Genomic DNA, 22,631 nt, shown 5'->3' with positions numbered 1-22,631 from the left:
ACATATCAATTGCCAAACATCGAAGTGGCTTACCGGACTTGCAGGGCGGGACAGTTGGTACCCATGGTCCTCGGCGGAGTCCGGCCATGATTGCCGGACTTGAAAAGCACTTTCCAGATGTCCTCGTGCGAGGAAACATAAAGTTCCCGTAGGGTTTGGTGCTCGGCTGGGTCGAATTCCCACAAATTGCAAGCTCGGTGTAGACAAGGAAGAATCAGGCGAACTAACATCACCTGGACTACATTGGAAAGTTTGAATGTCTTGCCTTCCATATCCTTGATGCGCGTCTCGAGTACCAACAGTTTGTCGGACGAAGACCAGTCTAGGCCTTTCTTGGGCCAGGACGTAAGCCGCAGGGGGGCTCCGGATCGGAATTCAGGAGCTACGACCCACTTCTTCCCGCGCGGCTCAGTGATGTAAAACCACTGCTACTGCCACTCCTTGATGGATTCATTCAAAGTACCTGACGGCCATGTGACGTCGGGCATCCTGCTCACCATGGCGCCTCCGCACTCGGCATGCTCGCCGCTCACTACCTTGGGCTTCACATTGAAAACCTTCAGCCATAAGCCGAAGTGTGGCGAGATGTGGAGAAAGGCCTCGCACACGATGATGAATGTCAAAATGTTGAGGAATGAATTAGGGGACAGATCATGGAAATCAATCCCGTAATAATACATGACACCGCGAACAAATCGGTGGAGGGGAAACCCTAGCCCGTGGACAAAATGAGGGAGGAATACAACCCTCTCGTGGGGTTCCGGAGTAGGGACGACTTGTCCCACCGTCGGAAGGCGGTGGCCAATTTTCTTGGCCAGATACCCGGCCTCCCGAAGCTTTTTGATATCCTTCGCCCGGACGGTAGATGCCATACACTTGCCTCCTGCTATGGATCCGGACATTTTCGGAAGATCTCTTTGAGTGGAGAAGACGAACGCTTGGGCGCTAGGGCTCGAGTGTGCGAGAATGGATAAACTGGGGAGAAGAAGGCGTGGGTGAAAGAGAGGAATCCTATCTCTTTATAAAGGTGGTAGAAATTGTGCGCCTACCCACTTGCCCGTTAAAATCGCTTATTCTCCAAGCGCCACGGTTGATGGCGCGATTGGGTTACCCATGCCCGTATTGATGAGGATCCCATAATAAGGGGACACGATCTCTGCTTCGACAAGACATGCCAAGGAAACCGCCTCGCAATATGCGCAGTGGCTGGTTGTGAAGAACGGTTCGAATAATGACCGGGCCATGGCGTGATGTCATGCTACAAAAAGTTGTCAGCAGATTAGATTTGTGGAATATTGTTCTCTCTACGATGGTATGTGGAATTTGTTTTGCAGAGCCGGACACGACTCTCATGTTCAAAATCTTCTATGGAGTATTCGGAGAAGGAACCCACCTTGCAATGCCGAAGACAATCTGCGCGCCGGACCCATCGTCATTGAAGCCTGGTTCAGGGGGTATTCGGACAGCTAGACTATATACATTGGTCGGACTGTTGGACTATGAAGATACAAGATTGAATACTTCGTCCCGTGTCCGGATGGGACTCTCCTTGGCGTGGAAGGCAAGCTTGGCAATTCAGATGTATAGATCTCCTTCTCTGTAACCGACTCTGTGTAACCCTAGCCCCCTCCGGTGTCTATATAAACCGGAGGGTTTAGTCTATAGGACAACAACAATCATATCATAGGCTAGCTTCTAGGGTTTAGCCTCTACGATCTCGTGGTGGATCAACTCTTGTAATACTCATATCATCAAGATCAATCAAGCAGGAAGTAGGGTATTACCTCCGTCAAGAGGGCCCGAACCTGGGTAAACATTGTGTCCCCCGCCTCCTGTTACCATTAGCCTTAGACGCATAGTTCGGGACCCCCTACCCGAGATCCGCCGGTTTTGACACCGACAGAGGGTAAAAATAAAATGACCCTCGGGCTCCGGAAACCCAAGGGAAAAATTCTTAGTTGAGGCAAATGTAAAACCAAGGTTGGGCCTTGCTGGAGGAGTTTTATTCAAGGCGAACTGTCCAGGGGTTCCCATAACACTCAACTGCGTAAGGAACGCAAAATCAAGGAACATAACACCGTTATGATGGAAACTAGGGCGGTAAGAGTGGAACAAAACACCAGGCATAAGGCCGAGCCTTCCACCCTTTACCAAGTATATAGATGCATTAATTAAATAAGAGATATTCTGATATCCCAACATAATTCTGTCCATCATGGAGCAATCTTCAACTTCACCTACAACTAACAACGCTATAAAAGGGGCTGAGCAAAGCGGTAACATATCCAAGCAACGGTTTGCTAGGAAGCATGAAAAGGTTAGAGGCTGTCATGGCAATTTGGGAGGCTTGATAGACAAGAGATAGGTAGCGCAGCATAGCGATAGAACCAAGCAACTAGCATAGTAATGATAGTAGTGAGATCCAGGGTGACGGTCATCTTGCCTAAAATCCCGCTAGGAAGAAGAACGAGTACATGAAGAAGACGAACGGATGAAGTCAAACCAAGCGTAGTTGAACGAATCCTCACGATCGCAACAAAACAGGAACTATCGAGAAGAAGCACAACCGGAAAGAAGCAAACAACAAGGTAAACACACAACACATAGACATGGCATGATGCACAACCAAGCATGCTGCATGACAAGGCTAAATGTAGCTACTCATGGCAAGAGATGATGCATACAAGAGAAACACATCAAAGCAAGTTTAAATGAGGCCGGAAACAACATATACCAAATCCAGTAAGTCCTCATATGCAAATTTCTAAATTGGTCCAGATCTGAATAAACCTTATGTTCAGGTTGTTAAACAGCAAGTTAAAATGCACCAAGATGATCGACACGAAATTCTAGTCAAGTTATATATAAAGTTCATTTAGTTCGGAGCTACGGCCTAGAAGATATGAGCAAAACAAGTTAAACATGGCATTGATGCAAAATGCATTCAAACATCAAGTAAACACACTCAAAACATGAATGCAACAAGGTAATATGAAGCTACATGTAAAACTAAACAAGTTTCATATAGAGCACACTCCAATCGGAGCAAAAGTGTAACACATACACTCCAAACAAGATATAACAACAATCTGTCCAAAACATCAACTAGGCATCTTACAAGCAACATGAAAATATGCTACAGCACCCCAACATGAAAACAAGAGACATGGGCGTGATGTACAAATGAAGCTTAACAAAACATGAACACTGAGCTATCTCCAGAAACCACTACAACATGCTCAAAAAGAAATGGCAATATTGCAAATAATAATAGATTCACAGACTTGACGGAAATTCACTGGACATGACAGAAATAACATCAGGTTGCAATGTTTAGAGCTATCAAAATACAAGTTACAGCTAGCTAAAATGGCAAACCTAAGCATGGCATGCTAGTACTAAAAGCACTTAACAACACTTCCTTACTGATCTTATTCCAAGATCAACAGAAAACATTGTAGCATTCATGCAAACATGGCAAGTAATATGACAGATTCAGACTTGGCAAAACAGTAACAGCAAGTAGCCCAATTCACAAGCTTGTTGCACTCACCACCAGGAACACAAAAATACATGGATTGCACCAGTGAAAAGATGACATGAATATGATCCTAATACATGTAGACCTCATGCTCAAAGGATGCACACACAAAATGCAACGAAAATGACAAAACAATAAGTTATAATAGTCTCAGCAGGTTAACATCATATAGCACTCTTGCAATGATGATTAGGACTTCAAGATGAACTCAAACAAGCATGTCACAGTACAACAATATTAATAGCATCACATGATGAACATTTTGACATATCATACATGCAAAACGGAGCTATATGCATGAAGTTGTGATGCGATGAAGATGCACACTTAAAGTTAGGATCTCGGGGACTTAGCAAAAAAATACCCTCCGAAAGTCAATGGGGCGAGGCGGTTCGGGGACGAGCAGATCCGGGTATGGGGGAGGCGTTTGGATCGGGTGAGTGGTGGATCTCATCCCACTCCCCAGATCCGGCGATGAGGCGGCGGCTCCGGTGATGTTCCGGCGAGGGAGTCAGGGCGGCACACGGTGGCGGGGCCGGTCGGCGGCGGCGGGAGGCGCGGGGCACGACGAAGGGAGGCGCGGGGCTGCGCTGGAGAGGCGGGGCACAGGCACCGGTCGCCGGCGGGAGGACAGGGGCGGCGCATCCCTCTGGTGGCCGGCGGCGAGGTCACCGGAGGCTGGCGTCGGCGGCGAGCGGGCACGAGGCAGCGGGGTCGTGTGACACCCCAAAATTTTAACCTTGTTTTATTAATCAAAATTTTGCCAGGAAAACTTAAACTTTTATTTTCTGGATTTCCTTTTGATTTCAGAACCATTCTTTGCTTTATTATTATGGGGTTTTTACCCCCAGCGAAAACTTTTCAATCATGGTTGGACTTATTTGCCCTCTCAAATAAAACAATTCTTTTATCAGTGGGATTACTTGCATAATTATTTTTCCCTGAGCCTTATTTCTTTAAAAATTATTTTTATAAGTTTCAGGGCCTCTTTTGCACTACAACCCATTTATAAATTTATTTAAAAATCCTACCAAAATTTAGGGATGTCATGTCATGTTTTAAAATCACTTTTATGCAAAAATATAATTCATTCTTTGGATATTTTGAGCTTTACATTAAATTTTCAAATTTGGTCCAGTGGGCAATTTTACACTACAACCTATTTAAATATTTCTTTAAAACTTCTACCAAAATTTGGGGAGGTCAATAGGAGCATGTTATTCATATTTATGCAAAAACCTAATGATGTTCTTTGAAAAATTTGAGTGAATCATCCTCATTTGCATTCTGGTTCAAATGGGTGATTTGTAGTGCAACCATGTTTTGCTTGCCCTTTTTCCCATGATTTTTCCTCCTGCTTGTAGACCACCCTGCAAAACCCTTAAGTCCAGGAGAGTGGCCCCATGGGAGTATTTTTGGTACATGAAACTATGCCATTTACCTTCTGTCCAGAACTGAAGATTTGCAAAACTTGCACTAGCAAGTTTCTTCTTTTGCCCAAATGACCTTACCACTCTCTTTTGCATCTAAAGAGACCACAACCTGGAGAGTTTGGCCACCCCAAGAAATGCCTAGGTGCATGTGGCATTATGTCAAGCACCTTGTGTGCATGGCCAGATTTCGCATAAGTTTTAGTCTACACTATGAACTTGATCCACCGACCCAGCAACCTTGTCCACTAAGCTCCTAGCTACTCCTAACCTAGGTCTGCTATTTGCCAGCCTCACCCAAGCTCTATGGCATGCACTGGCATTTCGCCGAGCACCTGGTGAGCGTGCTCTGGGCGCGCCCAGAGAGCACGTTTTGCACGTGTCGCGCCCGAGCCGCCGCGCCCCTGGCCTGTTCCCCGAGCTTATCCAAACCCTCTGCCGCTCGCAGCGTAGGGCCAAGCCTCGACCTGTACCCCCTCACGAGCACCACAGCCCCTCGCCACGTCTCCGGCAAGCCAGAAGCTAGGCGCCACTGCCACCCGACAGCCTCTGCACTGGTCGGCGCCTCCCGAGCCACTCCCGCTCGCCAGCTCGCCCCTGGAGCAGTGCCCCGCTCGTCCGCTAGCTCCTGCTGCCATCCCCAGCCTCGACACGGTTCCCTGTAAGCTACAGAATGTCGGCCGCCGGTATCCTTATCCACCGCCGCGGAACCGACCTCTTCGCGCTATAAAAGGAGGCCCCCGAGCTCATCCGAGCACTCAGGCGACCACAAGCCACACCCATGGCACCCCCATAGTCAGCAATCGTCGGGGGGGAAGCCGTCTTCCCCAACTCCGGCCGGTTCGGCCGCCGCCATGTCCCAGCTCCGTTCACCGCAACCAGAGCCCCTCCCGTCTGTCCAACGCCACCACCTGACTCCACATGATCTTGCGGAGCCGCCTAGACCTTCAGCCTCGACGGAAAGCCACCGTAGTTCAAACCCCCAAAACTCCCAAAGCCACCGGCCGCCGCGAAGCTCGCCGCCGATGACTCACTCCGTCCCCGCCGGCAAGTCAACCACCGGAAGGACCACCCTGATCTCGCGGATCCATCCCTATCCTTGGATCACCGAGGGACGCCTCCGTTCACCGGCGAGCCTCGCCGGAGCTCCACCTCTGTTCGGTCGGAAGAGGCGAGGCGCGCGTGGACTGGCCAAACCTGACCAGTGGGCCAGGCGGGCCCACCGTTAGTGACCCAGCGCCGGTCCACGCTGGGTAAGTGAAGGCGTATTTCCAGAGTGCGCCTTCGACGTGTATTTATCCGAAGCGTTTTTCTTTTTCTGTTTTATTTTTTAAAACCAAAAATTTGACTAAACTTTGACTCGCTGTATCTTTTTAAATAAAACTCCAAATGAGTTGATTCTTTTTCCTACCTCCCTCAAATTTAATCTAGTTTATTTTAAGATTTATTTGAAAAACATTCAGACAAATACTTTGCACTGTTTTTGAAGTATGTGTTATTTGAATATTTTCAAAATAGGATTTTTGGAGAAGAAGAAAACTTTCAAAAGTTTTAGGATGCACCCTGCCTCTACACAACTTGAAGGCAAGCATTCTGAACTCGGGCATAATTTTGTGTGTGTTGTCTGACACGGTTACAATACCACCTCGACACGGGGTGTCCGTTATTTTATGTGATGATATGTTCAAACTCATGAGTGCATATTAATGATCTCATGCATATTGGAGATTTCCTTGCTGTTGGAAATGGTCATGCTTGTGATAGTAATCATCCTCGTATGCTTTTCGTGCCTGCCGGAAGGAAGCCGGGAAAGTCTCTGTCTTGGGTAGACTTGAGCTTGTCCCTAGTTCCTCGTCGAGACGAGTGTGTCCGGTATGGCATGATGGGGTATGATGAGTGGTGATTCTGTCTATTGGATGAAATATATTCGTTGTGCTAATCATGCAGGGAATACTTAAACCTCCTAAGTCAACCACAGATCGAGTCTTGTTCCAGTAACCCCCATACTTGTTTCGTACTACCACTTGTCCCTACAGCAGGTAGTGTACGGTTCAGTAAGTTGTCAACCCCTTTCTAGCACACACCGTACAGAGGGGCCGGGATGAGGGTACCATGGCCATGGGTTAAAGTCAGTCATCCGGTCAGGGTGCATGGGTGCTTCCGGTTGGGACCGAGAGGGGAGGCCACCCCTTAGAGCACGCGATATAAATTTGATCCCATGATACGCAAGGTTGTAGCCTCCCCACTTAGAGTTTTGCTTGACAGGTGTCGTGGGTGATTCCAGACACCTGTAAGTTAAGCTGGTGTGTGCAGGTCAGGTGTGTTTTCAATTAAAAGACCGTAGACGGAATTAGTCCCGATGGACTAAAGGAATCCGTTACTCGTGGGTAAAGAGTACACCCTCTGCAGAGATTAAACCTATTCGAATAGCCGTGTCCATGGTTAAGGACTACAGTCTGGGTTGGGTCAAGTGCCGGTCTTAGTGTCAGTCTTCGGAGGAGGAACTACTAAACCAGAATATGGATCATGACGTGTGACTTATGATGATTATGATTATTATTATTATGGACTAACCCCTTTATATTATTTGAAGTAATGGGTATCCCTAGGACGGTTCTACCTCCTGGATATTCACTGTTATTTACTTTCCTTATAAGCCTTTTATGTGGTGTCGCTGAGACGCCCGACTGTGGCATGCTTGTTAATTATTTACTCTATAAGCCCTTTATGTGGTGCCGCTGAGACGCCCGACTGTAGCATGCTTGTTAATTATTGACTCTATAAGCCCTTTATGTGGTGTCGCTGAGACGCCCGACTGTGGCATACTTGTTGTTTCCATCATTTATAAGCCCTTTATGTGGTGTCGCTCAGACGCCCGACTGAGGCATGCCCGTTATTTATTATCCTTTCGAGGCGTCGCTTCAGACACCCGATTGGTGCATCTTATTACTACTCTGTTACTACATATTTATGTTGCATATAAATAACCTGCTTGCATGCATCAGAGATTTTTATTTTATGACTGACATTGTGATCATAGAGTATTTCAGGACATGATTCGATATATTATACCTGTGTTCATAATGTTTGTGAGTACATTCAAAGTACTCACTGGCTTGTCCCTGGCTATTGTCTTGGCCAGATTTCTTGCATGGAGAGGAGCGTTGCGATGACAGCCCCGGAATCTAAGCAACGGTGATAGCAGCCTCGTGAAGATAGGAGTTAACCTGGTCAGCTGTTCCTGTGGGAAATGGAGTCCCATAACGCTGATGATCCACAAACCGCTTCCGCCATCAACCACTAGCAACCCTATGTTGTACTCGCAGGCCAGAATGGTCTTGTACTACATATTAGGTATTTTTTGCTTGGAGTTTCTTTATCAAGTTGGTGCCTCATCAGCTAACAGTAATCCTGGGGCTGGTGAGCACAAAGGCCATTTTCTGGGAAATTAATACCCGGAAAACCGGTCGTGACAAACTTGGTATCAGAGTCAGGCTGACCGTTGGCTAATCCTATCTCAGCCAGGTCAATAAACCTAGGTTGACCAACCCACCAGACCATAACCTAAACCCGGCCAAGCTTCTCGTGCAAGATAGCCCCACAGTGACCCCGACACTTTTGGCAGTCGGTGCCCAACCTATCAACCTAGCATGTCAATCACGCGCCAGTGACCGACCCCTAAATTGTCTCATTCGCAAGCGTGCGAAGGAAGACTCCGTCCCCCTTTTCCTATAAAAGGGCACGCTAGCCTCAACACAGCAGAGCACCAACCTTTTTCCAAACCGAGCTATAATGCCTAGCCCCGTAGTGCACAATGAGACCACAGCAACCAACCTTGGAGGTTTTGTGACCGTGCTAGCAAACCTCACCCGCCGTGCCTTTGCATTAGAGGAGCCCCCAGAATATGTTGTGTACCAAGGACCCATGGGCGGTGAGAGCCGTCAGTTCTGGGCCACCGTGCACATCTATGGTAGGGGTCTATCTCCAGAACGCCCCTACAGGTTCATCGAAAGGACAACTTCCTTTGAGCCACAAGCCATCCAACTAGCTGCTCGAGAGGCTATAGTTCAACGCTGGCACTTGTCGCCCAGAGTTAACTGTCGCTCATTCTACTACTACCCCAGCCGTGACGGGTATGGTAGGACACCCCAGGTTGCCAACGGAGCTCATGAGACGGATCCTGCATTGTTGCATCTGGTACGCTATGTAAGTGCACTAGAGGAACTGTTCGATCAAATCACCCTTGATTTGATCGCAGTTCGTGGAGAGCTAGTTCGCCGAGCCCTAGCAAGAAGAGAAGATGAGCCCGACGCCGACAACCCAGTTGTGCTATTCGGACAGCCGATCGAGTCCTTGAGGTCTGCCCCAGTCATCGACCATAACACCTTGATGACCCCAGAAGTGCTTCGTCGCCTTTTGGGAACACGCTCCAATGGGATTGTGGCCAACAATCCCCGGGATGGTCATCATCTCTACCCCGACCCCGCAGCCCCTCAACCCACTCCAGCTAATCCCAACGGCGAAAACCGTGGCGAAGCCTCGACGTCCGCAAGGCACGCCCGCTTAGATATTAATGAGGTAGATTGAGTCACTCGAGCAGTACCGAGTCTTAGTATGTCCTCGCCTTGTAATTGTGTGATCCTGTATCACCGTAATTAAATGTTGTTTGCTTGTGCGCCCTATTTTAAATAGTAGCCATGCATGAGTATGTTGATGCACGATTGCATTTTTAATCTCGGATGTAGCTGCCAAAAACCAACCTCGGCGACACAAAGTTTGTGCTATGAGTAAAACTTTCTGGTTTCAACTAACAGGAATGATATTTTCGAAAACAACTCTTAACAAATCTCGAGGACGAGATTTTTTCTTAAGGGGGGTAGTGTTGTGACACCCCAAAATTTTAACCATGTTTTATTAATCAAAATTTTGCCAGGAAAACTTAAACTTTTATTTTCTGGATTTCCTTTTGATTTCAGAACCATTCTTTGCTTTATTATTATGGAGTTTTTACCCCAAGTGAAAACTTTTCAATCATGGTTGGACTTATTTGCCCTCTCAAATAAAACAATTCTTTTATCAGTGGGATTATTTTCATAATTATTTTTCCCTGGGCCTTATTTCTTTAAAAAATGATTTTTATAAGTTTCAGGGCCTCTTTTGCACTACAACCCTTTTATAAATTTATTTAAAAATCTCACCAAAATTTGGGGATGTCATGTGATGTTTTTAAATCACTTTTATGAAAAAATATATTTCATTCTTTGGATATTTTGAGCTTTACATCAAATTTTGAAATCTGGTCCAGTGGGCAATTTTACACTACAACCTATTTAAATATTTCTTTAAAACTTCTACCAAAATTTGGGGAGGTCAATAGGAGCATGTTATTCATATTTATGAAAAAACCTATTGATGTTCTTTGAAAAATTTGAGTGAATCATCCTCATTTGCATTCTGGTTCAACTGGGTGATTTGTACTGCAACCATGTTTTTGCTTGCCCTTTTTCCCATGATTTTTCCTCCTGCTTGTAGACCACCCTGCAAAACCCTTAAGTCCAGGAGAGTTGCCCCATGGGAGTATTTTTGGTCCATGAAACTATGCCATTTACCTTCTGTCCAGAACTGAAGATTTGCAAAACTTGCACTAGCAAGATTCTTCTTTTGCCCAAATGACCTTACCACTCTCTTTTGCATCTAAAGAGACCCCAACCTGGAGAGTTTGGCCACCCCAAGAAATGCCTAGGTGCATGTGGCATTATGTCAAGCACCTATTGTGCATGGCCAGATTTGGCATAAGTTTTAGTCTACACTATGAACTTGATCCACTGACCCAGCAACCTTGTCCACTAAGCTCCTAGCTACTCCTAACCTAGGTCTGCTATTTGCGAGCCTCACCCAAGCTCTGTGGCATGCACTGGCATTTCGCCGAGCACCTGGTGAGCGTGCTCTGGGCGCGCCCAAAGCGCGCGTTTTGCACGAGCCGCGCCCGAGCCGCCGCGCCCCTGGCCTGTTCCCCGAGCTTATCCAAACCCTCTGCCGCTTACAGCGTACGGCCAAGCCTCGACCCGTACCCCCTCACGAGCACCATAGCCCCTCGCCACGTCTCCAGCAAGCCAGAAGCTAGCCGCCACTACCGCCCGACAGCCTCTGCACTGGTCGGCCCCGCCCGAGCCACACCCGCTCGCCAGCTCGCCCCTGGAGCAGTGCCCCGCTCGTCCGCTAGCTCCTGCCAGCATCCCCAGCCTCGACACGGTGCCCTGCAACCTACAGAACGTCGGTCGCCGGTATCCTTATCCACCGCCACGGAACCGACCTCGTCGCGCTATAAAAGAATGCCCCCGAGCTCATCCGAGCAGTCAGGCGACCTCAGGCCACCCCCATGGCACCCCCACAGTCAGCAATCATCGGGGGGAAGCCGTCTTCCCCAACTCCGGCCGGTTCGGCCGCCGCCACATCCCAGCTCCGTTCACCGCAACCAGAGCCCCTCCCGTCCGTGCAACGCCGCCACCTGACTCCACATGATCTTGCGGAGCCGGCCAGACCTTCAGCCTCGACGGAAAGCCACCATAGTTCAAACCCCCAAAACTCCCGAAGCCACCGGCCGCCGCGAAGCTCGCCGACGACGACTCACTCCGTCCCCGCCGGCAAGTCAACCACCGGAAGGACCACCCTGATCTCGCGGATCCATCCATGTCCTTGGATCACCGAGGGACGCCTCCGTTCGCCGGCGAGCCTCGCCGGAGCTCCACCTCTGTTCGGTCGGAGGAGGCGACGCGCGCGTGGACTGGTCAAACCTGACCAGTGGGCCAGGCGGGCCCACCGTCAGTGACCCAGCGCCGGTCCATGCTGGATAAGTGAAGGCGTATTTCCAGAGTATGTCTTCGACGTGTATTTATCCGAAGCATTTTTCTTTTTCTGTTTTTTTTTAAAACCAAAAATTTGACTAAACTTTGACTCGCTATATCTTTTTAAATAAAACTCCAAATGAGTTGATTCTTTTTCCTACCTCCCTCAAATTTAATCTAGTTTATTTTAAGATTTATTTGAAAAAAATTCAAACAAATACTTTGCACTGTTTTTGAAGTATGTGTTATTTGAATATTTTCAAAATAGGATTTTTGGAGAAGAAGAAAACTTTCAAAAGTTTTAGGATGCACCCTGCCTCTACACAACTTGAAGGCAAGCATTCTGAACTCGGGCATAATTTTGTGTGTGTTGTCTGACACGGTTACAATACCACCTCGACACGGAGTGTCCGTTATTTTATGTGATGATATGTTCAAACTCATGAGTGCATATTAATGATCTCATGCATATTGGAGATTTCCTTGCTGTTGGAAATGGTCATGCTTGTGATAGTAATCATCCTTGTATGCTTTTCGTGCCTGCCGGAAGTAAGACGGGAAAGTCTCTGTCTTGGGTAGACCTGAGCTTGTCCCTAGTTCCTCGTCGAGACGAGTGTGTCCGGTATGGCATGATGGGGTATGATGAGTCGTGATTCTATCTATTGGATGAAATATATTCGTTGTGCTAATCATGCAGGGAATACTTAAACCTCCTGAGTCGACCATAGATCGAGTCTTGTTCCAGTAACCCCCATACTTGTTTCGTACTACCACTTGTCCCTACAGTAGGTAGGGTACGGTTCAGTAAGTTGTCAACCCCTTTCTAGCACACACCGTACAGAGGGGCCGGGATGAGGGTACCATGGCCATGGATTAAAGCCAGTCATCCGATCAGGGGGCATGGGTGTTTCCGGTTGTGACCGAGAGGGGAGGCCACCCCATAGAGCGCGCGATATAAATTTGATCCCATGCTACGCGAGGTTATAGCCTCCCCACTTAGAGTTTTGCTTGACAGGTGTCGTGGGTGATTCCAGACACCTATAAGTTAAGCTGGTGTGTGCAGGTCAGGTGTGTTTTCAACTAAAAGACCGTAGACAGAATTAGTCCCAATGGACTAAAGGAATCCGTTACTCGTGGGTAAAGAGTACACCCTCTGCAGAGATTAAACCTATTCGAATAGCCGTGTCCATGGTTAAGGACTACAGTTTGGGTTGGGTCAAGTGTCGGTCTTAGTGTCGGTCTTCGGAGGAGGAACTACTAAACCAGAATATGGATCATGACGTGTGACTTATGATGATTATGATTATTATTATTATGGACTAACCCCTTTATATTATTTGAAGTAATGGGTATCCCTGGGATGGTTCTACCTCCTGGATATTCACTTTTATTTACTTTCCTTATAAGCCCTTTATGTGGTGTCGCTGAGACGCCCGACTGTGGCATGCTTGTTAATTATTTACTCTATAAGCCCTTTATGTGGTGTCGCTGAGACGCCCGACTATGGCATGCGTGTTAATTATTTACTCTATAAGCCCTTTATGTGGTGTCGCTGAGACGCCCGACTATGGCATACTTGTTGTTTCCATCATTTATAAGCCCTTTATGTGGTGTTGCTCAGATGCCCGACTGAGGCATGCCCGTTATTTATTATCCTTTCGAGGCGTCGCTTCAGACACCCGATTGGTGCATATTATTACTACTCTGTTACTACATATTTATGTTGCATATAAATAACCTGCTTGCATGCATCATAGGTTTTTATTTTATGACTGACGTTGTGATCATAGAGTATTTCAGGACATGATTCGATATATTATACCTGTGTTCATAATGTTTGCGAGTACATTCAAAGTACTCACTGGCTTGTCCCTGGCTATTGTCTTGGCCAGATTTCTCTCATGGAGAGGAGCATTGCGATGATAGCCCCGGAATCTAAGCAACGGTGATAGCAGCCTCGCGAAGATAGGAGTTAACCTGGTCAGCTGTTCCTGTGGGAAATGGAGTCCCATAACGCTGATGATCCACAAACTGCTTCCGCCATCAACCACTAGCAACCCTATGTTGTACTCGCAGGCCAGAATGGTCTTGTACTACATATTATGTATTTTTTGCTTGGAGTTTCTGTATCAAGTTGGTGCCTCATCAGCTAACAGTAATCCTGGGGCTGGTGAGCACAAAGGCCATTTTCTGGGAATTTAATACCCGGAAAACCGGTCGTGACAGGTCGGGCGCGAGCGCGGGCCTGGGCGGGCCGCGCCTGGGGTCTGTGGGAGAGGCGACGTGGTGCGCCCCGATTCATCGGGCGGCAGCGGCAGACGTGTCCGGACGTCCGGCGGACGTGTCTGGCTGCGGGAGGAGGGATATGGACTAGGGTTTACTGAAATTTCGGGGGGGGGGGGAGGCACCTATTTATAGGTAGAGGGAGCTAGGAGTGTCCAAATGAGGAGCGGCTTTCGCCCACACGATCGTGATCCAATGACAAAGAGCATGGAGGGGAGTACGATGGGCTAGGTGGGCTGTTTGGAGGGGTGTTGGGCTGCAAATACAGAGGGGTTTTGGTTAACTCGGTTAACCGTTGGGGCATCAAACGACCTCCAAATGGAACGAAATTTGACGGGCGGTCTACCGGTGATATACTGTAACGCCACGGATTCGATGCGCCAGGTGTCTGCCAGTTATTCGCCATAGTTGCCATGTCATTTTCTTGTGTGTTGCATATTGCCATGTCATCATGTGCGGTTCATTTTGCATATGTGTTCGTCTCATGCATCCGAGCATTTCCCCGTTGTCCGTTTTGCAATCCGGCACTCCTATGTCCTCCGGCATCCCCCTTTTGTCTCTTGTTGTGAGTGGGTGTTAAACTTTCTTGGAATGGCCCGAGATTTGCCAAGCGGCCTTGGTATAGCACCGCCTGTCAAGTTTCGTGCCATTTGGAGGTCGTTTGATACTCCAACGGTTAACCGCGTAACCCGAAGCCCTATTTATGTTGCAGCCCAACACCCCTCCAAAGTGTCCCAATAACCCATCCAAACCCCCTCCATGTTCTCGGTCGTTCGATCATGATCGTGTGGGCAAAAACCGCACCTCATTTGGAGACTCCTAGCTCCCTCTACCTATAAATATGTGCCCCTCCCTGAATTTTCGCGCAGTCCAAACCCTAGCCAAACTCCTCCCCGCCATCGGACATGTCCGCCTCCCCGCCGGACGTGTCCACCGCCGCCGCCACGTTGCTCGGACGAATCGGAGGCCGCCACCTCAGCTCCGCCGCCGCCTACAGCCAATCCGCCGCCGCCACATCACCACCGCTGACCTTCTCTCTCCTCCCGCACCCGCCGCGGCCCGTAGGGCCCGGGGCAGGCAGACCCGGGCCCGCGCCTCGCCGCCCCCGCGCCCTCGCGTGCATCGCCGGCCGTCGCTTCGCCGCGCGGGTTCCTCGCCGTCGCCGTGATCCGCCTCGCCGCCGCCGCCCTGCAGGTCGCTGGACCCCGCCGCCTCGCAGCACGCCCCTGCGTCGTCCGGCTCTGCCGCGCCCCGCAGTTCCCCGCCGGTGACCCCTTCTCTGCCGCCGAGGCCTCTGCCTCCTCCGCGCCCGTGCTCCCGTCGCGGGAGGACGCACCTAGCCTCCCACCGGTGCCTCCGATGGCCAGATCCAGCCACCCTACACCGGATCCGCCTAGTTCCGGGCGATCCCCGCCCCGTCCTCGCCTCCTCGTCGCTGGCAGCCGCAACCGTGGCCTCCTGCTCGTCTCGAGCAGAGGAGGAGGTCGAGCGACCCCCTGATGGGCCGGCCTCGCCCCAACCCGAATTTGTCGGCCCAAGGCCCGGCCTGCCTCACCTCCACTTCACATGGGCCGAGCCCACTGGTGAGCCACCCGCCTAAACCCCGCCCGTGCGTGATTTAGTTATCCCGCGCGCACTCCGTTTTTTTCAGAAAAAACTACTAAGTCCTAAAAACTTTACATTCTGGTGCCATGTTTGACCTGCCATATCTTGATGTGTGTTGCCTCGTTTGCGGCGTGTAATATATCAAAATGTTCGCTGTGAGATTCTCTACATTTCATTCCATTGTGTCATGCTTTTTTGAGATCATCTTGATGCCTGAATCATCGTTGCAAGAGTGTTATATGATGTTAATCTGCTGAAACTGTTATAACTTGATGATTTGTCTTTTTCGTTGCATTTTGTGTGTGCATCCTATGAGGTATATGTCTACATGTGTTTTCTGCTACATCATGCCATCTTTACAGGGGTGCCTTCCATGTATTTTTGTGAGTCTTGTACTGAGTGCATCAAGCTTGTTAAGTAGGGCACTTGTTGTTGCTGTTTTGCTAGGCTGAATCTCCTATATTATGATGCTATGTAAACCTGCTGCTATAAGTCATTCTATGCATAATCTGGTGATGTTCACTAAGGATGTTTTGTTATACATGTCATTCTCTATCCATTCATTCCCCTGGTTTTATTTATAGCCTGCGATAGCTTGTTGTAATCTTGCTCCAAACTTGCTAAATGATGTTGCTGTCAGCCTGTTAACATTAAGTTCAGTTTTGCCATGTGCTTTTCTAGTGATCCATGTACCCTATGAACTTGCTCTTGCCATGCTTAGCTTCATAAATATGTATTCTTACTGTTGGTCACCTTATCATGCCATGTATTGCTCTGTGGTGAGTGGTACAAGCTCACCAACATGCCTACTTATCGTTGTTCCTGTCATGCCCTGTTTGTTGAATCTGTTAACGAAACTTGCCATGTTTACATAGGTGCCATCATATCTTATGATCCTTTTGGGCTCATGGTCAGTAAAGGACTTTTGTTCTATGTATTTAGTAGTATCATGCCATGCCTTAATTTTCTATGATAAGTTCCTGTAGCATGTTGTTTGATAGCTCTAAACATTGCAACCTGATGTTATTTATGCAAAGCTTGTAAACTGTTATTATATGCAATCTTGCCATGTCTTTTTGAGCATGTTCTAGTGATTTCTGGAGATAGCTCAGTGTTCATGTATTGTTATGATTTACCTGTACATCATGCCCATGCCTTTTATTTTCATGTTGGGGTGATGTAGCATATTGTTTTGATGCTTGCAAGATGCCTAGTTGTTGTTTTGGACAACTTGTCCTTTAAACTTGTATAGAGTGTATGTGTTGAACCGTTGCTCCGTTTTGAGTGTGCTATATATGAAACTTGCTTGATTTTGCATGTAGTTTCATATTATCATGTTGCATCCTTGTTTTGAGGTGTTTGCTTGATGTTTGTATGCATTTTGCATCAATGCCATGTTTAACTTGTTTTGCTCATATCTTCTAGGCCGTAGCTCCGAATTAAATGAACTTTATATGTAACTTGATCAGAATCTCGTGTAGATCATCTTGGTGCATCTTAACTTGCTGTTTGACAACTTGAACCTAAGGTTTATTCAGATCTGGACCAATTTCGAAACTTGCATATGAGGACTTACCGGAATTGTTATATGTTGTTCCCGGCCTCATTTAAACTTGCCTTGATGTGTTGCTCTTGTTTGCATCATCTCTTGCCATGAGTAGCTTCATGTAGCCTTGTCTTGCATCGTACTTGATTGTGCATCATGTCTTGTATATGGGTGGTGTGTTTACCATGTTGTGTGCTTCTTCTCGATAGTTCCCGTTTCGTTGCGATCGTGAGGATTCGTTCGTCTACGCTTGGTTCGTCTTCGTGGCTTCATCTGTCCGTCTTCTTCATGGACTCGTTCTTATTCCTTGCGGGATTTCAGGCAAGATGACTGATACCCTGGATCTCACTACTATCATTGCTATGCTAGTTGCTTCCTTCTATCGCTTTGCTGCACTACCTGTCATTTGCTCTTCAAGCCTCCCAAATTGCCATGTCAGCCTCTAACCTTTTCACCCTTCCTAGCAAACCGTTGCTTGGCTATGTTACCGCTTTTGCTCAGCCCCTCTTATAGCGTTGTTAGTTGCAGGTGAAGTTGAAGATTGCTCCATGGTGGACAGGATTATGTTGGGATATCACAATATCTCTTATTTAATTAATGCATCTATATACTTGGTAAAGGGTGGAAGACTCGGCCTTATGCCTAGTGTTTTGTTCCACTCTTGCCGCCCTAGTTTCTGTCATACCGGTGTTATGTTCCCGGATTTTGCGTTCCTTACGTGGTAGGGTGATTTATGGGAACCCCTTGACAGCTCGCTTTGAATAAAACTCCTCCAGCAAGGCCCGACCTTGGTTTTACCATTTTCCTCACCACCACCTATGCCCTTCCCTTGGGTCGGCCAACCCGAGGGTCATCTTTATTTTAGCCCCCCCTCCCCCCCCCCCCGGGGCCAATGCTTGTCTAAGTGTTGGTCTGAACCGAGCTGCCTCCGGGGCCACCTCGGGGAAACTCGAAGTCTGGTTTTACTCGTAGCTAGTCTCATCCGGTGTTGCCCTGAGAACAAGATATGTGCAGCTCCTATCGAGATTTGTCGGCACATCGGGCGGCTTTGCTGGTCTTGTTTTACCATTGTCGAAATGTCTTGTAAACCGGGATTTCGAGTCTGGTCGGGTCTTCCTGGGAGAAGGTATATCCTTCGTTGATCACGAGAACTTATCATGGGCTACGTTGGGACGCCCCTCCAGGGTATAAACTTTCGAAAGCCATGCCCGCGGTTATGTGGCAGATGGGAATTTGTTAATGTCCGGTTGTAGATAACTTGACACCAGATCCGAATTAAAACGCATCAACCGTGTGTGTAGCCGTGATGGTCTCTTCTCGATGGAGTCCGGGAAGTGAACACGGTTTTGGGGTTATGTTTGACGTAAGTAGGAGTTCAGGATCACTTCTTGATCATTGCTAGCTTCACGACCGTTCCATTTTCTCTCTTTTCGCTCTTATTTGCGTATGTTAGCCACCATATATGCTTAGTCACTGTTGTAGCCTCACCACTTATCCTTTTCCATACCCATTAAGATTTGCTAGTCTTGATACCCATGGTAATGGGATTGCTGAGTCCTCATGGCTCACAGATTACTACTACAACAGTTGCAGGTACAGGTTATGCGATGATCATGACGCGAGAGCGATGTTGCTTGTTTTGGAGTTCTTCTTCAGCTTGTTCTTCAATCAGGGGATAGGTTCCAGGTCGGCAGCCTGGGCTAGCAGGGTGGATGTCGTTTGAGCTTCTGTTTGTGTTTCATCCGTAGTTGGATGTTGTTCTCATGTATGATATATTGTTGTATTCATATGTCTTTGGATGTATTGGATGTATCCCCATCTATTATGTAATGTTGATGTAATGATATCCACCTTGCAAAAGTGTTTCAATATGCGGTTCTATCCTTGGTGGGACCTTCGAGTCTCTTTAGGATAGTATCGCATATTGGGCGTGACAAGTTGGTATCAGAGCCTCGACCGACCCTAGGAGCCCCCTTGATTGATCATGTAGTTTGGCCGTTGTCGAGTCTAGAAGAAAACTGTTTTCGGAGTCTAGTTATATCGGAGAGTAGGGATTCTTTTTACTCCTCAGCCCCTTCGTCACTCTGGTCAGGAATCTTGACGTAGGAGTTTTAAATTACTCCTCTTCTCTTTCAAACGTTCTTTAGGATCACGCAGTTGGTTTTCCGATCGTTGGGTCTCAGCTCTTTTCATCCGGTGCTTTTTCTCGTCAAGTCATTTCGACCTCCTTGTTCTCGCAAGATCAATCCTCGGTTGTTGATTTTTCACCCGCCCACCCCTTTTTCTTCTCGAAGTCGGAGTCCGTAATCGAGTATCCATCCTACTCGTGCGAAGTCTTTGCCTTCTTTCCTCAATGATTTCAACTGATGTTTTCTCTTCAAGATATTCGTCGGTTCTCCCTTCCAGGTGCCTCTGTTTTCCCGCCCTCCCACCCTCTTCTTCCCAGAGCCTGAGTCTGTTTCGAGCATCAATTTCATTCGTACAGAGCCTCTTCAGTCTTCCCTCAATCATTTCAACCGGTGAATTCTCGTCTCGGTAGACATTCTTCATCTCTTTTTCTTCTCCGGTGGATTCAATTCCATTTTCGGTAGTGATTCTATTCTTTCCCTTAGCTCAAGCGTCTTCCCTGCTCGTTCGCCTCTCGCAAGTTTATCCTTCCAGAGTGTTCAAGACATCTCAGGAGATTCATCATTCCAATTAATTCGAGGTTGTCACCTCATTCAAATATTTCAATTGTTCCGGTGCATCATCTATCTGTTCAACATCCCTTTCCAACAGTGTTTTTCTCTTCAGTGGGCCCTAACCCACAGGTCTTTTCCCAGGATCTTACCTGACTCTTCTAATTCCCTCAGAGTTATTCTCAAATTCCTTTTAAGTGTGACGTAAGAATGGATGCCATCAGTCACATGCCTTCTCCAAGATCTCGTTCAAATTCTTTCCATTGTTGGCTCAACCTCTCTGTTTTTCATTCTCCTGGAGTATCTCAGTATTTTGGTGGTGTTTCTCGTCGTCATTTGAAGATCGAAGAAATGTTTTTCCTCTAAATCTTGTCTGTTCTCTCGAAGTTTCGTGCTTCTAGATTCATGTTATCAGTCTCGAATTATTCCATTTGTCAGATATTCTTTTCTTACCCATCCGGAGTATGTCAGAAGTTGTTTTACCATTTCTTTTCACCGGAGGCCATCATTCCAGTTATCGTTCTCTATTACCCCGGTGCTTCGTTCAAGTGTTCTTTAATCAGTTCATGATCTCTTTGTTCTCATGTATTTAAACCCCCTCAAGTATCTTCATTCGTTTTCCAATTCTTCACGGTGAATTGTGCCTTTGCTACTCTCATTTTCAATTCTTATGGTGGTTCGTTCAAGATTTCACTTCCTTCCTTATAATATTAATTCATTGGTTATTTCCAAATCTCATCGGTGGTTCCATCAATACCTTCTCAAGTTTGCGCTATATCTCTCTTAATCCTTTCGACGGGAATAAGTAGTATGCCAAATCTGTTGCTTGTCATCAATTTAAATTGGTGAAGGATACACATAACATAATTCTTATTATTGTTTCATCCAAGTAATCTAGTTTCTTCCTTCCAGAGTTGTTCATCATGTCACATTTCTCGGTTCGAGATGCTTCATCTTTTCTTTTCTGGAGTTCAAATTTCCTCGGCCATTTCATCGAAGCTCCATCTGAATCGTCGCAAGGCTATATCTTATTCTTCCATCCTTCATTCTATTTCATCATCCTTTTGTCACCGGAGTTCTTCATGGTGTTTCTTCATGATTTAATTCATTCTTCAAGAGTTCATCAAGATTTTGTTGGTGGAGTTCAAGTATCTTTTCTTCTCGCGTCTTGAAGTGTAATTAATTCTCCGTATTATTTTGAAGTGGAGTTTTGCATTTCTTCATTCCTCTCAGCTATCCAATCATTTCCATTTGTGGCCGGTTATCACGTTATGATCTTGAGATGTTACCTATAAGACCACAACAAGCTTATTCTTTCGTTGTTGATTTTCTCAACAACTTCGTTCAATCCTTCCTTCTAAGTTCTTTTCATTCAACTCTTTCAAATCTTTCCGGAGGTTTTGTGTCATGTCTTCATCAAGTATCATTCCATCCTCTCTAGTTCATGTTCTATTCCTCCATGTTTCAGCCGAAGTGTTGCCTAAATTCTTTCAGTCTTATTCGTTTCTTATCTCGTTCTAACCGGAGTGGTTTCATAGTCTATCTGATTCCGTGAGCTTTTGATTCTCGTCATTCTCGTTGTTCCTCTCTTCTTCTCAAGTGCTCTCGATTCTTTGCTTCTTCTCTGATGTTCTTGTTTCACTCATCCCTTTTCCCTTCCCTCTCGGTCCTAAGATCTCGGGACGAGATCTCTTGTTAGTGGAGGAGTGTTGTAACACCCCGGATTCAATGCGCCAGGTGTCTGCCAGTTATTCGCCATAGTTGACATGTCATTTGCTTGCGTGTTGCATATTGCCATGTCATAATGTGCGTTTCATTTTGCATACGTGTTCGTCTCATGCATCCGAGCATTTTCCCCGTTGTCCGTTTTGCAATCCGGCACTCCTATGTCCTCCGGCGTCCCCCTTTTGTCTCTTGTTGTGAGTGGGTGTTGAACTTTCTCGGAATGGCCCGAGATTTGCCAACCGGCCTTGGTATAGCACCGATAGACCGCCTGTCAAGTTTCCTGCCATTTGGAGGTCATTTGATACTCCAACGGTTAACCGCGTAGCCTGAATCCCTCTTTATGTTGCAGACCAACACCCCTCCAAAGTGGCCCAATAACTCATCCAAACCCCCTCCATGTTCTCGGTCGTTCGATCACGATCGTGTGGGCGAAAACCGCACCTCATTTGGACCCTCCTAGCTCCCTCTACCTATAAATATGTGCCCCTCCACGAATTTTTGTGCAGTCCAAACCCTACCCAAACTCCTCCCCACCGCCGGACATGTCCGCCTCCGCACCGGACGTGTCCACCGCCGCCGCCGCGTCGCTCCGACGAATCGGAGGCCGCCACCTCAGCTCCGCCGCCGCCTACAGCCAATCCGCCGCCGCCACATCACCACCGCCGACCTTCTCTCTCCTCTCGCACCCGCCGCGGCCCGCGGGGCCCAGGGTAGGCCCGCTCGGGCCCGCGCCTCGCCGCCCCCGCGCCCTCGCGCGCATCGCCGGCCATCGCTCCGTCACGCGGGTTCCTCGCCGTCGCCGTGGTCCGCCTCACCGCCGCCGCCCTGCAGGTCACTGGACCCCGCCGCCTCGCAGCGCGCCCCTGCGCCGTCCGGCTCTGCGGTGCCCCGCAGCTCCCCGCCGGCGACCCCTTCTCCGCCGCCGAGGCCTCTGCCTCCTCCGCGCCCATGCTCCCGTCGCAGGAGGACGCACCTAGC

The sequence above is a fragment of the Triticum aestivum genome, chromosome 4B (assembly GCF_018294505.1).
Source record: "Triticum aestivum cultivar Chinese Spring chromosome 4B, IWGSC CS RefSeq v2.1, whole genome shotgun sequence".
NCBI classification, from domain to species: Eukaryota; Viridiplantae; Streptophyta; class Magnoliopsida; order Poales; family Poaceae; genus Triticum; species Triticum aestivum.
The sequence above is the reverse complement of the archived record's forward strand: the minus strand, read 5'-3'. Positions refer to the sequence as shown.